Source organism: Microcaecilia unicolor, chromosome 9 (assembly GCF_901765095.1).
Source record: "Microcaecilia unicolor chromosome 9, aMicUni1.1, whole genome shotgun sequence".
NCBI lineage: Eukaryota > Metazoa > Chordata > Amphibia > Gymnophiona > Siphonopidae > Microcaecilia > Microcaecilia unicolor.
This window is the reverse complement of record NC_044039.1, coordinates 52,126,559-52,141,032: the sequence shown is the minus strand read 5'-3', so window position 1 is coordinate 52,141,032 and position 14,474 is coordinate 52,126,559. Positions and strand designations below refer to the sequence as shown.

At 42.0% G+C, this 14,474-nt stretch overlaps 1 long non-coding RNA gene across 1 annotated transcript in view; it reads left to right on the top strand.

Annotated features, from left to right (window-relative positions):
* Nucleotides 1–13,387, top strand: part of LOC115478099 — a 32,601-nt gene extending 19,214 nt beyond the window's left edge. Inside the window, exons 4-5 of the long non-coding RNA XR_003943439.1 lie at nt 9,528–9,589; nt 13,306–13,387. This is a non-coding gene — a long non-coding RNA (uncharacterized LOC115478099). The remainder of the gene's footprint in view (nt 1–9,527; nt 9,590–13,305) is intronic.
* Nucleotides 13,388–14,474: the final 1,087 nt, after the last annotated feature.

Genomic DNA, 14,474 nt, shown 5'->3' with positions numbered 1-14,474 from the left:
ACCTGGGAGCTCTTTTACCTTTATTTTTGTTTTTGTAAAAGTGCCCCCTAGGGTGCCCGGTTGGTGTCCTGGCTTGTGAGGGGGACCAGTGCACTACGACTCCTGGCCCCTCCCATGAACAAATGCCTTGGATTTATTCGTTTTTGAGCTGGGCGCTTTCATTTTCCATTATCACTGAAAAACAAAAACGCCCAGCTCACAAATTGTCGAATAAAACATGGACGTCTATTTTTTTCGAAAATACGGTTTGGTCCGCCTCTTCACGGACCCGTTCTCGGAGATAAATGCCCATGGAGATAGACGTTTTCGTTCAATTATGCCCCTCCACGGATCCTAGTATTGATAAATTGCCTCCCTTATTTGAAAGACTAAATGCAATGCAGGGTCTTCTATATCTTAGTTCCTCGCTAGATGTTGCGGAAGCATGGTGGGTCTTATATTCCACTAAACAAAGTTACACCCATTACGTTAGGGCATATAACATGGCTCCCTACCTAGATTAAGAGATGACTATTGCACCAATAATACTGTTCATGCTGATAATCCTTCACAAATTGGCAGACAGCTAAAGCAGTCATCTGTGGTGATATCAAAATATATACTATTTGGAGGTAAAGTAAACTCAGACAATATTGAGATTAGATCATGAGCTGGCTATAGAGCATAGAAGCTATGCCAGACAACTTACCCAATATAATAAAGACAAATTGGTAGTGGTATTCACTGTGTTGGCTACAAAATTGCGTAAGTGAGCAAAAAAATCTAATACTTACTATAAATGTAAATTGTACACTCATAACAATAAGGCAGGTAAATTACTTTCTAAATTAATATATCCCTGTCTGGGCCCCAAAGTTATTAGGGCTGATATTCAAAGCAATTTAAAACAGGCAGGAGCCTCTCCTGTCTGCTTAAATTGCTTCCCGCCGCCTAAGTGGGGATAGTCAGCGGCACTTAACCATAGAATATTCCCGCAGACCATCCAACTAAAAAGTGGGTAGGTCCGGCGTGACATTAGGCCGCTTATCTATTCAGGTGCCGGCATTGAATATTGGGCAGGTATTCTGCATATCTTTGCTTCTTCATTTTTAAAAAAGGAGTCCCTGAGCTCCCTCCCACCCCCCTTCAATGCCTCCTCTTTCCCAGCCCCTACCTGCAGCCCGTGGCATGAACCCCTCTGGAAGACCCCCTCGCCCTCAGCTGTCCAGATAGGCCATCCCTCCCAGACCTACCTCTATCCCTACTGATGGTGCCCCCTCTTTACCTCCCCTTCCCAGCTTGCAGCAAGAAACCCCCCAGAATAACCCTCTGCTCCCCAACTGTCCTAGTAGGCCCTACCCATGGGCCTACCTGTATACCTGGTGGTGCAGCGGAGTCGATGGAGATGGGAGCGCAGCCCCCTCGCTCCTGCTCCTTGTGGTGCCTTTCCAAAATGGCTGGCTGTGACCTGTTGTGGCAGCTCAAAGTACCACGAGTTGCCGCAAGAGGTCATGGCAGCCATTTTCGCCAGGCACCACAAGGGTAGGAGCAAGGGGGCTTCCACTCCTGTCTCCAATGACTCCGCTGCACTACCAGGTATACAGGTAGCCCAGGGGGAGGGCCTACCAGGACAGCTGGGGGGAAGGGGGGGTCTTCTGGGGGGGGGGTTCTTGCTGAAATCTGGGGGGGGGGGAGGGAAAGAGGGACATTGTCAGGGGATCTTATTTATTTATTTGTTACATTTATATTCCACATTTCCCACCTATTTGTAGGCTCAATGTGGCTTACATAGTACATAGTACTACTGCTGCTAAAAGTTTTTTTTTTTTTGAGTGAAGGATTGGCATGCGCAGAGCAGCCAGCATAACACTTGGCTGCTCTGCGCATGCCTTGACCGGCCGACTGTTTAACGATGGAATGAGAATGCAAGTGAGCTACAACAAGCAGCTCATTTGCATTTCTATTCCTTGATGCATGCCCGTTCCTTACTGATTCGTTAAGGGAATCGGTAAGGGAAGGGCTCTAACGATTGTTTAGTGCATCTAGCCCTGAGTCATCTAGAGCAATTATGGGTGCAGCATACTCTGACAAAGGGCCTAATATCTGCTCTCTACATGTTTATTATAGGGTTTGAGATTGTGAACACCCATACAGTGGTGGAAATAAGTATTTGATCCCTTGCTGATTTGTAAGTTTGCCCACTGACAAGACATGAGCAGCCCATAATTGAAGGGTAGGTTATTGGTAACAGTGAGAGATAGCACCATCACAAATTAAATCCGGAAAATCACATTGTGGAAAGTATATGAATTTATTTGCATTCTGCAGAGGGAAATAAGTATTTAAATCCCTCTGGCAAACAAGACCTAATACTTGGTGGCAAAACCCTTGTTGGCAAGCACAGCGGTCAGACGTCTTCTGTAGTTGATGATTGAGGTTGCACACATGTCAGGAGGAATTTTGGTCCACTCCTCTTTGCAGATCATCTCTAAATCATTAAGAGTTCTGGGCCTGTCGCTTGGCAACTCGCAGCTTCAGCTCCCTCCATAAGTTTCAATGGGATTAAGGTCTGGTGACTGGCTAGGCCACTCCATGACCCTAATGTGCTTCTTCCTGAGCCACTCCTTTGTTGCCCTTGGCTGTATGTTTGGGTCATTGTCGTGCTGGAAGACCCAGCCACGACCCATTTTTAAGGCCCTGGCTGGAGGGAAGGAGGTTGGCCACTCAGAAATTGTACGGTACATGGCCCCACCCATTCTCCCATTGATGCGGTGAAGTAGTCCTGTGCCCTTAGCAGAGAAACACCCCCAAAACATAACATTTCCACCTCCATGCTTGACAGTGGGATGGTGTTCTTTGGTCATAGGCAGCATTTCTCTTCCTCCAAACACGCGAGTTGAGTTTCATGGCCAAAGAGCTCAATTTTTGTCTCATCTGACCACAGCACCTTCTCCCAATCACTCTCGGCATCATCCAGGTGTTCACTGGCAAACTTCAGACGGGCCGTCACATGTGCCTTTCCGGAGCAGGGGGACCCTGCGGGCACTGCAGGATTGCAATCCGTTATGTCGTAATGTGTTACCAATGTGTTTCGTGGTGACAGTGGTCCCAGCTGCCTTGAGATCATTGACAAGTTCCCCCCTTGTAGTTGTAGGCTGATTTCTAACCTTCCTCATGATCAAGGATACCCCACGAGGTGAGATTTTGCGTGGAGCCCCAGATCTTTGTCGATTGTCAGTCATTTTGTACTTCTTCCATTTTCTTACTATGGCACCAATAGTTGTCTCCTTCCTCGCCCAGCGTCTTACTGATGGTTTTGTAGCCCATTCCAGCCTTGTGCAGGTGTATGATCTTGTCCCTGACATCCTTAGACAGCTCCTTGCTCTTGGCCATTTTGTAGAGGTTAGAGTCTGACTGATTCACTGAGTCTGTGGACAGGTTGTCCTTTCATACAGGTGACCATTGCCGACAGCTGTCCTGTCATGCAGGTAACGAGTTGATTTGGAGCATCTACCTGGTCTGTAGGGGCCAGATCTCTTACTGGTTGTGGGGGATCAAATACTTATTTCCCTCTGCAGAATGCAAATAAATTCATATACTTCCACAATGTGATTTTCCGGATTTAATTTGTGATGTGCTATCTCTCACTGTTACCAATAACCTACCCTTCAATTATGGGCTGCTCATGTCTTTGTCAGTGGGCAACTTACAAAATCAGCAAGGGATCAAATACTTATTTCCACCACTGTATATGTGCCAACGGGAGGTGGACCTCCACCAGGAGTTTGATCTGCCTCTTTGGTCAGAGATCACAATAAATGCTTATGAGTACTATCTCTGCATCACTGAGGGAGTGTAATTATAAGGTTCTTATGCACTGGTATACCAGAGAGACTTCACAAATTTGGCAATTTGGCAGAGCTATATCAGAGCATTATTGGAGGGGCTGTAGTGTGTGGGGGATGTGGAGGAGTGGCCTAGTGGTTACAGCACCAGTCTTGACATCCAGAGGTGGCCAGTTTAAATCCCACGCTGCTCCTTTGATTTTAGGCAAGTCACTTTAACCTTCCATTGCCTCAGGTACAAAACTTAGATTGTGAACACTCCAGGGACAGAAATACCCAGTGTACCTGGAATGTAACTAACCTTGAGCTACTACTGAAAAGGTGTGGGCACAATCCAAATAAATAAAAATAAATATGTGGTGGTCAAGTCTCACCATTCAACTTTCTGGGTGAGAGTATACGGATTGTTAATTCAATTGCAGGGACTGGTATAGACCCATCTCCAGGACTTTGTTTGTTACTTGGGGGGGAGGAGCTTACAGACCACTAAACCTGACATCAGTGCTGGGTAAAATAGTGGAAACTATTATAATTGTAATCTATCAGGGACACCTTCACCCTGATAGATTACAAGTAGGGAAGGGCGGTTCAACCAGAACGGTCTCCCATCTGAGGGGTCACGCTTTAAAGTGAAAGGATGAACAAGATACAAATCCACGCTACTGCGGAATGAGAAACAGTGGGACTTTTGTTGGCATGTCGCTGGATTACAGTGATCTAATAACAGCTCTTGAAGACGCCAAAGGCGAAACACAGCCCTGTGTAGAGCTGTAAGAACTGTCGCATAAAGATCTTCATTGACTACTACACAGGAAACTATAAATATCGTAAGAACTGAACATTATCATATTTGGATTGTGAAGGAGACTTGTGGACAAATATAACACAGCACAACAGGGATTTTTTCTTTCATTGCTCTGCATGGACTACTGATATTAAGAATTATGTTTTTGTATAATAGAAGAAAATGTGAGCAACAATGGATAAGGAGGATATAAGATTTATTAGTAATTATACTCCTAATAACATAGTTTCCATAGAATTGTGGAGAATGATACATATGTTTGAATGTTAAAATACTTGTCAGATGAATGCACTATAGCAATAAATAGATTTTGAGATAATAATTGATGTATAATACACTATTCTTATTATTTAAGGGGTATATATAGTCTGAAGAATAGTACTTAGTAATTGTCCCTTAATACTTTTTCAATTTCAAATATCTGTATTTATAGACCCCATACTGGCACTGCCTCTACTTGCAACTTAAGTTGGAGATCAAGTAGGACAGTGGCAGCAGGGCAGAGGAGTAAAAGGCTGAACATGGGATGGGAAGAGGAGATGCTGAATAGGGGTGGTGTTTGAGAATGTAAAGTAGTATGCTTGCCACTTGTGGGGAAGGGAGGGGAAGTGAGAGTCTGGCCATAGGGGGGAAGGGGGAAGAGGAGATGCTAGACTGTGGCAGGATTAGCTAAGGAAAGTGGAGATGCTGGGCCATTGGGAGGGGTTGTTAGGAACGGGAAATGCTGAGTAAAGAAGGATAGGACATTGAACCAGGAGGGGGCAATGCATAAGAAATTCCCATGAAGTTTAGCTGAGGATGTAATGAGCTGAGGGCTTATTTCATCACTTTACTAAATTTTGTGGAAATGGGTAATAAAATGAACATTTTCACGGGTTAATACATAGGCCCCTTGATTTATCTGACTAACATTCAAGGTTGTAATTCACCTGGGGACAAATAACCTGGCCAACAATATCAACTTTACAGCACAGAAAGCATTTTATTTATTTATTTATTGCATTTTCCCACCTTTTTGCGGGTTCAGTGTGGCTTACAATATGAGATGAATGATGGAAATACAGTTTGTTACAAATTGGTTATGGATTACATTGTGCAGAGTTATGCGAGACAATCGAAGTGTCGTTAAGGAATGTAACAATGGAACGCAAACATTGAAACATTGGAAGGAGACAATGACAGCTTAAAGGGCGATAATAAGGCATAAAGATATATGGTATGCATATTTCTGTGAGTAAAGGTATGAGTGATGCGAGATTACGGGGGATGACAGTTCAGAAGTGGATATATGATGCATTAGTGAACAGTGAGTGTGGACTTTATGTGTTTTGGCTCTTTCTGTAAATTTTTTCAAAAAGATGGGTCTTCAATAATCTGTGGAAGGAAGCTTGCTCATGGATCGTTCTTAAGTTGCGCGACAGTGTATTCCAAAACTGCGTGCTCATGTGAGAAAAGGTTGACGCGTGTAGCGTCTTGTATTTCAAGCCCTTGCAATTGGGGAAGTGGAGGTTGAGGAAGGTTCAGGATGATCTTTTGGCGTTTCTGGGTGGTAAGTCTATTAACTCAGACATGTAGGCTGGGGCTTCGCCGTGAATGATTTTGTGGACTAATGTGCATACTTTGAAAGTGACGCGTTCTTTGAGTGGAAGCCAGTGCAGTTTCTCTCGTAGTGGTTTTTGCACTTTCATATTTTGGCTTTCCAAAGATGAGTCTGGCTGCCATATTTTGGGCCGTTTGAAGTTTCCTCAGTGCTTGCAACCTGCGTAAAGTGAGTTGCAGTAATCCAGATGGCTGAGTACGAGGGATTGTACTAGGCTGCGAAAGACGGATCTTGGGAAGAATGGTCTTATCCTTTTCAGTTTCCACATGCAGTAAAACATCTTTTTAGTTGTGTTGTTTGTGTGATTTTCGAGCGTTAGATGGCGGTCGATAACGACTCCAAGGATTTTTAGCGTTTCTGAGATTTGAAGGTTTAGGTTAGGTGTGTTTAAAGCGGTAAATTCCTTTGTGTTGTATTGGGAGGTGAGTATCAGGCATTGAGTTTTTTCTGCATTTAATTTCAGATGAAATGCATCTGCCCATGTGTTCATGATGTGTAGGCTTTGATTGATTTCGTTGAATATTTCATTAATGTCTTGTTTGAAAGGGATGTATATTGTCACATCATCAGCGTAGATATATGGGTTGAGGTTATGGTTTGATAGTTTGCCAGACGGATCATCATTAGATTGAAAATGGGTTGGTGAGAGAGGTGATCCTTGTGGTACTCCACATTCAGGTGTCCATGCCTTAGATGGTGGTTGAATTTGATGTGACTTGGTACGAACGTTGGGTTAGGAACCCCCTTGAACCAATTCAGGACATTTCCTCCAATGCCAAAGTATTCGAGTATGTGTAGTAGGATTCCGTGGTCAACCATATCGAAGGCACTGACATGTCAAGATTGTAGGAGGAGTATGTTGTTTGCCAGTCGCAATTATTTGTTTAAATTTAGTCATAAGGGTGACTAATACTGTTTCTGTGCTATGATTCGACCAGAATCCTGATTGGGCATCATGCAGTATTGAGTGTTTGTTTAGATAGTTTGTGAGTTGTTTAGTTACCATTCCTTCGGTTATTTTGGTTATTAGTGGTATGGATGCTACTGGCCTGTAGTTGGTTAATTCACTCGTGCTTTTCTTTGTATCTTTAGGAATTGGGGTGAGTAAGATTTTTCCTTTTTCTTTTGGGAAAAGTCCGTTTTGTAGCATGAAGTTCACATGGTTCGTTAGGTCTATTATGAATTGTTGAGGAGCAGATTTCATGAGGTTATTTGGGCATGTGTCTAGTTTGCAGTGGGATTTGGCATATCTTTTGAGAGTTTCAGAGATGGGGTCTTCTGATAGTATTTCAAATTCGGTCCATGTTCTGTTTGCTGGGTGTGTTCCTTCTTCTGGATCTAGACAATCTAAAAGTGTGGCGTACTCAATAGGGCTAACGAGTATTTTGAGTCGTAGTTGTATAGTTTTCTCCTTGAAGTATTTCGCAAGGTTGTCCACATCTGGTATATTTTTGCCATTGTTTGTAACTGGTGTGGTGTCTAACAGTTTGTTCACAAGGTTGAAGAGTTTATGTGTGTCTTTGTAGTTTGGTCCTATTATTGTTTTGTAATGTAGTCTTTGGTCTGTTTTATGGTGTATTTGGTATTTTCTCCGAAGTAATTTCCAGCGTTTAGTGTTTGTTCGTCTCTTCTTTGTTCCATTCTACGTTCTAGTTTCCTGACTGTGTGTTTTTAATTTTTTTCAGCTCTTCGGTGAACCATGGATTTGCTTTTTTCCTGTGTGATGTTCTGGTTTGGATTGGGGCAATTTTGTCTAATGTTGTTGTACATAGATCGTCCCATTCTTGGAGGAATTGGATGGTGTCAGCGTTTGTTGACCATTCGTTCTGCTAGATTTGTTGCCAGAATATTGTGGGGTCTATTTTTCCTCTCGTTGTGTATGTTTTTCGCTCCTGTTTATTGATTGTGTTTATGTGTGTTTTTCGCCAGCAGAGAGAGACAGAAGCTTGGGGAGGGACTGAAATCTTTGGTTTGGACTGTGGCTTTTTCTGAAGTAATTCCTACGTGGGGGAAGGGAAAGGAAAGACTACGTAAAACAGTGGAATTCAATCAGTGGCTTGAGCCTTGGTGTAAAGAAAAAGGTTTTAGATACACAGGAGCATGGGGTAATACGTGGAAAAATAGCAGGCTGTACTGTAATGATGGGCTACATCTTTCAGTGATGGGAAAAAGGATTCTTGGGGAGAAATTCAGACAGTATGTTTCTAGACATATAAACTAAGGAATCCTGTTTAGAAGGAATGGATCTACAGAACCTTAGCGGAGATTGGGTGGCAACGCCGGTAATTGGGAAGCTAAACCAGTGCCAAGCAGACTTCTATGGTCTATACCCTGATCGTAGCTGAATAGATATGGATGAACTGCAGTGTAAATTTTAAGGAGCTTCAACGTTAGCTTCAGCACTTTTAGTACAAGAACAGTGCTGGGCAGACTTCTATGATCTGTGCCCTGAGAATAGCAAGGACAAATCAAACTCGGGTATACATATATCGCATACCATGTAAAATGAATTTTTCTTGTTGGGCAGACTGGATGGACCGTACAGGTCTTTATCGGCCATCATTTACTATGTTACTATGTAACCAGGCAAGTCGCTTGAATATCACTTTGTCTTGCTAAAATCTGCAAGTATTAAACACATATATAAATATTGCCTCATTAATGGTGTATATAGATATAATATAAGAACATAAGAATTACCATACAGGGGCAGTATCATGCTTCCAACAGCGGTCAACCAAGGTCACAAGCACCTGGCAGAATCCCAGATAGTTGCAAGATTCATGCTATAGATCCCAGGGATAAACAATGCTTATCCCATGTCTATCTTAATAGCAGATTATGGATGTTTCCTCCATAAACTTGCCCAAACCTTTGTTAAACCCAGATATGCTAACTGCTGTTATCACATCCTCCAGCAACAAGTTCCAGAGCTTGACTATTTGTTGAGTGAAAAGATATTTTCTCCTGTTATTTTTAAAAGTATTACAATGTAACTGCTTGTGTCCCCCTAGTCTTTGTATTTTTGAGAGAGTAAACAATTGATTTACTGTTACCTGTTTTACTCCACTCAGGATTTTGTACACTGTGTATTTTTCAACCTTGTCCATATGTGGCATACATTCTGTCCTTTTTAGGCACAATTTTTTTAAATGAAGTTAGAATATGAACCTGCATTTTATTCTTGTTGACCTAATGTTTTTAGTATGTTATATGGTATTAAAGTCACTTTACTTTTAATTTATATTCTCCGCTTACCACTTGTTTAATGAATGTTTTATTTTTTTGTTTCTTTTAGAAAAAGGGGTAGACAAAGGATATTATACTATAGGAGCCAGACTGATCCAACTAAAGGATAAGGTAAGAGTATGAAAGCTTTTATTCCCCTCAGTAATGATTTCTGATCCACTTATGACTGAAAGATATTATCTAGGCATGATTTACTATACAACTAAAGCACTATGATGAAGAAAAATATCCAGATATTTTGTAAGATTTTCTGTTTGAATGCCTATATTTTTAACATTATTAACCTTGAAAATACCATAGAAATCTCTTTTCGATTCTGTACATCTTACAGTTTCAGATAGACATGTTTGTGCTGAAATGTGTATATTCAGCATAAATGCTTCATTGGTAAGGTCTGTTCCATATGGTATTTATGGTAAAAATGCTACATAGATTATAGTTTGCAATAACTCTTAAAGAGCATCACATTAACCATCAGATTCTATGTATTGTGCCTAGCATTCCATGCCAAAATCCAAGTGTAATCTATAACAACATGCATAACATAATTGGCTTAAGCCAATCAGCATTGTTAACAGTACATAAGAAGCAATAATGAGCACTAATTGGCAATAATTAGAATTTATACGCATAACTTGCTAAGCGTGTTCTGTAATGCATAGCGCCTAATTTCTAATGTGTAGATCCAAAAAGGGGCATGGTTATGGACTGGACCTCCCTGTTTGTCATTCTTCCCCAGAGGTGCAGTTCCTTTCACCCACCTCCAGGTCCAAACAGGTCTGTCTCTGCTGTGCTCACAGGGGGAGGTATTCTCTCTCTCCCCCCTCTGGAGCCTTCTTGCTTCAACCTCTGCTTTCTTCAGCAGGGTCCAGGAGGGGGTTTGGGCAACCAAAGACCCTATGCACAAAATGGCATTCACTTTTATTCACTTCATCATTCCCCCCAATTACTATTATCTGCCAATCATTAATGTATCATTTATTTCTCGCATATCACATCAACAGAACTGCACCAATACACATTGCCTCCATATACTTCAGCTGGGTATATCCCCTCTCCCATCCCATGATTCTATAATCCCCTGGGGGTACTCACTCAGACATCATTCTATTACTGGTTCTCCTCAGGGGGTTACATGTGCAATAACAATTTCAAATTAATATATTCTATTTCCATCAATGTAATTATTGCTTCTTTATATTTCAGTAGTTATCAATTGATTATCAAAGCTCAACCATTAATTGCAAAATTCACTTATCTTAAGGCATGCAAAATTTGATTCTCAAGGAGACATTTGGCTATATAGATATCCATGTGAAGTAGAAGAGTAGCCTAAAGTTAGAGGAGTGGGCTGAGAACTAGGGACTGTGGTTCAAATTTCACTGCAGCTCATTATGATTTTTTTTAATTGTGGTCCCTGCAGGGGCCGAAAAATACCTACGGTGACTTTTCTTAATCTCTCCAGTGGACAGCTGCTCAATCAGAGCACTTTCTGTAATCTGGATGTGCCGAGTACCAGGTCTAAATACCAAAATACATCTTTTTGGACATAGATGTCCCTTCACCTTCTAAAATTGGAGTTGGATGTCCATAATTTGGCCCATCTCTACTCCCACCCACAAGATGCCCAGACCAAGCCCCCTTTCAATAAGAACATGTTGAGATTTTAGATATTCATATACAAGCTTTATAAAATCAAGATTTGGTTGTCCATGAAATATGGATGTCTAAATGCCATTTTCAAAACATTCAAAATGTGAACAGAGCTTCTAAAATAAGGGCCATCTGGTTGCTTCAAAGTTAATAGGCCACATTAATCTTGGTCTTCTCCTTAGGGGTCAATATTCAACCAGTGATGCTCAGAATTTTGCTAACTGCCACTGGCATTACACCCAGAAATTTAATGCTGAGCTATGTCCGAACTCCAGACCATAATGGACCATAGTGGGTGAAGTGAACCTTTTATAAAGGTGTGCTAGTGTTTGTAGCACACGCTAAAAATAAGTGTGCGCTAAACACTAGATATGCCTGTATATTCCTATAGGCGTCTCTGGTGCTCGCTAAAAATGCTAGAACACTTTTGTAAAAAAACTCCTAAGTGCGATATTCAGTACTTAACTGGCTATCCTGCTTATTTTCAAACGAGAAGGCCGGCCATCTTCTGACACAAATCGGGAGATGGCCAGCCATCTCCAAATCGGTATAATCGAAAGCCGATTTTGGCCGGCTTCAACTGCTTTCCGTCGCGGAGCCGGCTAAACTTCAAGGGGGCGTGTCGGCAGGGTACAGAAGGCCAGACATGGGCGTATTACGAGATGGCCGGCTTCACCCAATAATGGGAAAAAGAAAGCCGGTCCTGACAAGCATTTGGCTGACTTTACTTGGTCCCTTTTTGTTCATGACCAAGCCTCAAAAAGGTGCCCCAACTGACCAGATGACCACCGGAGGGAATCGGGGATCACCTCCCCTTACTCCCCCAGTGGTCACCTACCCCCTCCCACCCAAAAAAAAAATAGAAAACATTTTTTGCCACCCTCTATGCCAGCCTCAAATGTCATACCCAGCTCCCTGACAGCAGTATACAGGTCCCTGGAGCAGTTTTTAGTGGGTGCAGTGCACTTCAGGCAGGTGGACCCAGGTCCATCCCCCCCCTACATGTTACACTTGTGGTGGTAAATGGGAGCCCTCCAACACCCCCCCCCAAACCCACTGTACCCACATGTAGGTGCCCCCCTTCATCCCTAAGGGCTATGGGAGTGATGTACAGTTGTGGGGAGTGGGTTTTGGGGGGGATTTGGGGGGCTCAGCACACAAGGTAAGGGAGCTATGCACCTGGGAGCAATTTTTGAAGTCCACTGCAGTGCCCCCTAGGGTGCCCGATTGGTGTCCTGGCATGTGAGGGTGCCAGTGCACTACAAACGCTGGCTCCTCCCATGACCAAATGGCTTGCATTTGGCCGGGTTTGAGATGGCCAGCATTAGTTTCCATTATCACTGAAAACCAATGCCGGCCATCTCTAAAGCTGGTCCAAATGTTGAGATTTGGCCGGCTCCGACCATATTATCGAAACGAAAGATGGACGGCCATCTTGTTTCAATAATAATACGATCGGGACGCCGCTTTACGGGGCTGGCCTTGAAGATGGCCGCCCTTGTAGATGTCCGGCCCCGTTCGATTATGCATCACCACGGGACACTGCATAAAAATAGGACTGACATTTATGCGTTCTTATTTATGTGGTAACCTTGGCTGGTTAACAGCTGAATATTGGCACTTAACAGGCCGAGTGCTCACTCCGCCCACAAAATATCCGGTTTTGCTTTAAGTGCTAGTTAAACTGAATAAGTGATTTAACCAGCAAGGAGTTGTTTCTGGCTGGTTAAAATCACTTTGAAAATTGACCCCCTTGTTCTTTTTATTCCTTCTAGTCTCCCTTATATATTATGGTCTCTTCAGCAGCTGCAAATATTGAGTAAGAAGTATATAAACTTTAGGATAGTACACCTAATTATTCCTCAGATACAGTAGGAAATATTATTGTAATTCAATTTACCGTGCAAGGAAATAACTGTAGTATCATACTACCTACCTTTCAGAACCTTAAAACCTTCCTCCGTTAATTTCTTTCCTTGCCTATTATTTCCTTGCATAGTATTATACTACCTACTTTTGAGAACTTTAAAACCGTCCTCTGTTAATGTCTTTCTAAAATCGAAACCTAGAACCAGCTTTATAAAATCCAGGGACAATGAAATATAATAATGTATTGTAGAGACATTCCTTAATAATCGTTTAGGATCATTGATTCTATCTTTTTTACTTTATAGGTTATGACAGAATATAAGCAAGGTGTAACATAACATTTGCATGTTTTTGTCCAATGGAGATCTGCATTTTAATCATATCTTGTCTGGTGAAGGAACCTCTGTTTTCTTAACAATGAAAAGATGTAGGAATCCTGCAAAAGCATGTTTTTAGTTTTCCATTAAAATAAAGTTCATTTTGTCAAACTGTTTCTTGAACTTTTGCTGGCAGGTTTGTTTATCCCTAAAAAAAAAAGGTGGGGGTGGGATATGGGATGTGAAAAATAAGACAGGTTCAGGTCTGGAACGTTATGGAGCGCTAGTCTAAATGCTCTATTTAGTTCATTTACATTGAAATAAACAGAAAACATCTGTTAAACTGACGTGTGCCATTGCAAAGTAATCAGTACATCTTAGTTACCCTGAAATGTAAATAATCTCATGAATGTACTTGTTAATACCAGTTAACATTGTCACTAGTTAGAGCAAACATAAAGGAATGGTTTTTCCATGTAGAAAGCAAGCTATTCATAATTCACCACCTTATTCACATATAAAAGTAGGCATGGAAGTGATCCTGCAAATATGTTTATATGCTAATAAAGTAGGCATTCCTGGGGCTAGAGTTGGGCAGAGTTTGGAGTTTGCATGTATATCTTGCAAAATATAAAGTATGCATAAATAACCCAACAGACATATGCGTGACATTCACACCTTCAGAAGAGATGCAAATAAATGTGTGCATAAGTAGTGGTTTTAGAAGGATGCCTAAATGCAGTTTCAGACATCCAAACACAAACAGAGCTTCTAAAATAAGGGCCATAGTATCTGGTTATTTCACTAGAGCTTGAGGGCCCTTTTACAAAGCAGCAGTAAGCCCAACACGGGCTTTACTGCATGCTAGAACTACCGTTGGCCCAATGCAGCTGTTGGCAGTATTTCTGGCCGCAGCACGCACGATTCCAGCACACCATTTTTTATAGTGCAATGTTAACCTGGTGTTATCATCAGCCTTGAAAACCATTTCTGGTACAGGCAGATCTCTTACATCTTCTTCAGTAAAGACAGAAGCAAAGAATTAATTCATTTCTCCACTATGGCATTGTCCTCCCTGAGCACCCCTTTTGCTCTTTCGTGATCTTATGGCCCCACGGATTCCCTCACAGTCTTTCTGCTTCTAATGTACCTCAAAA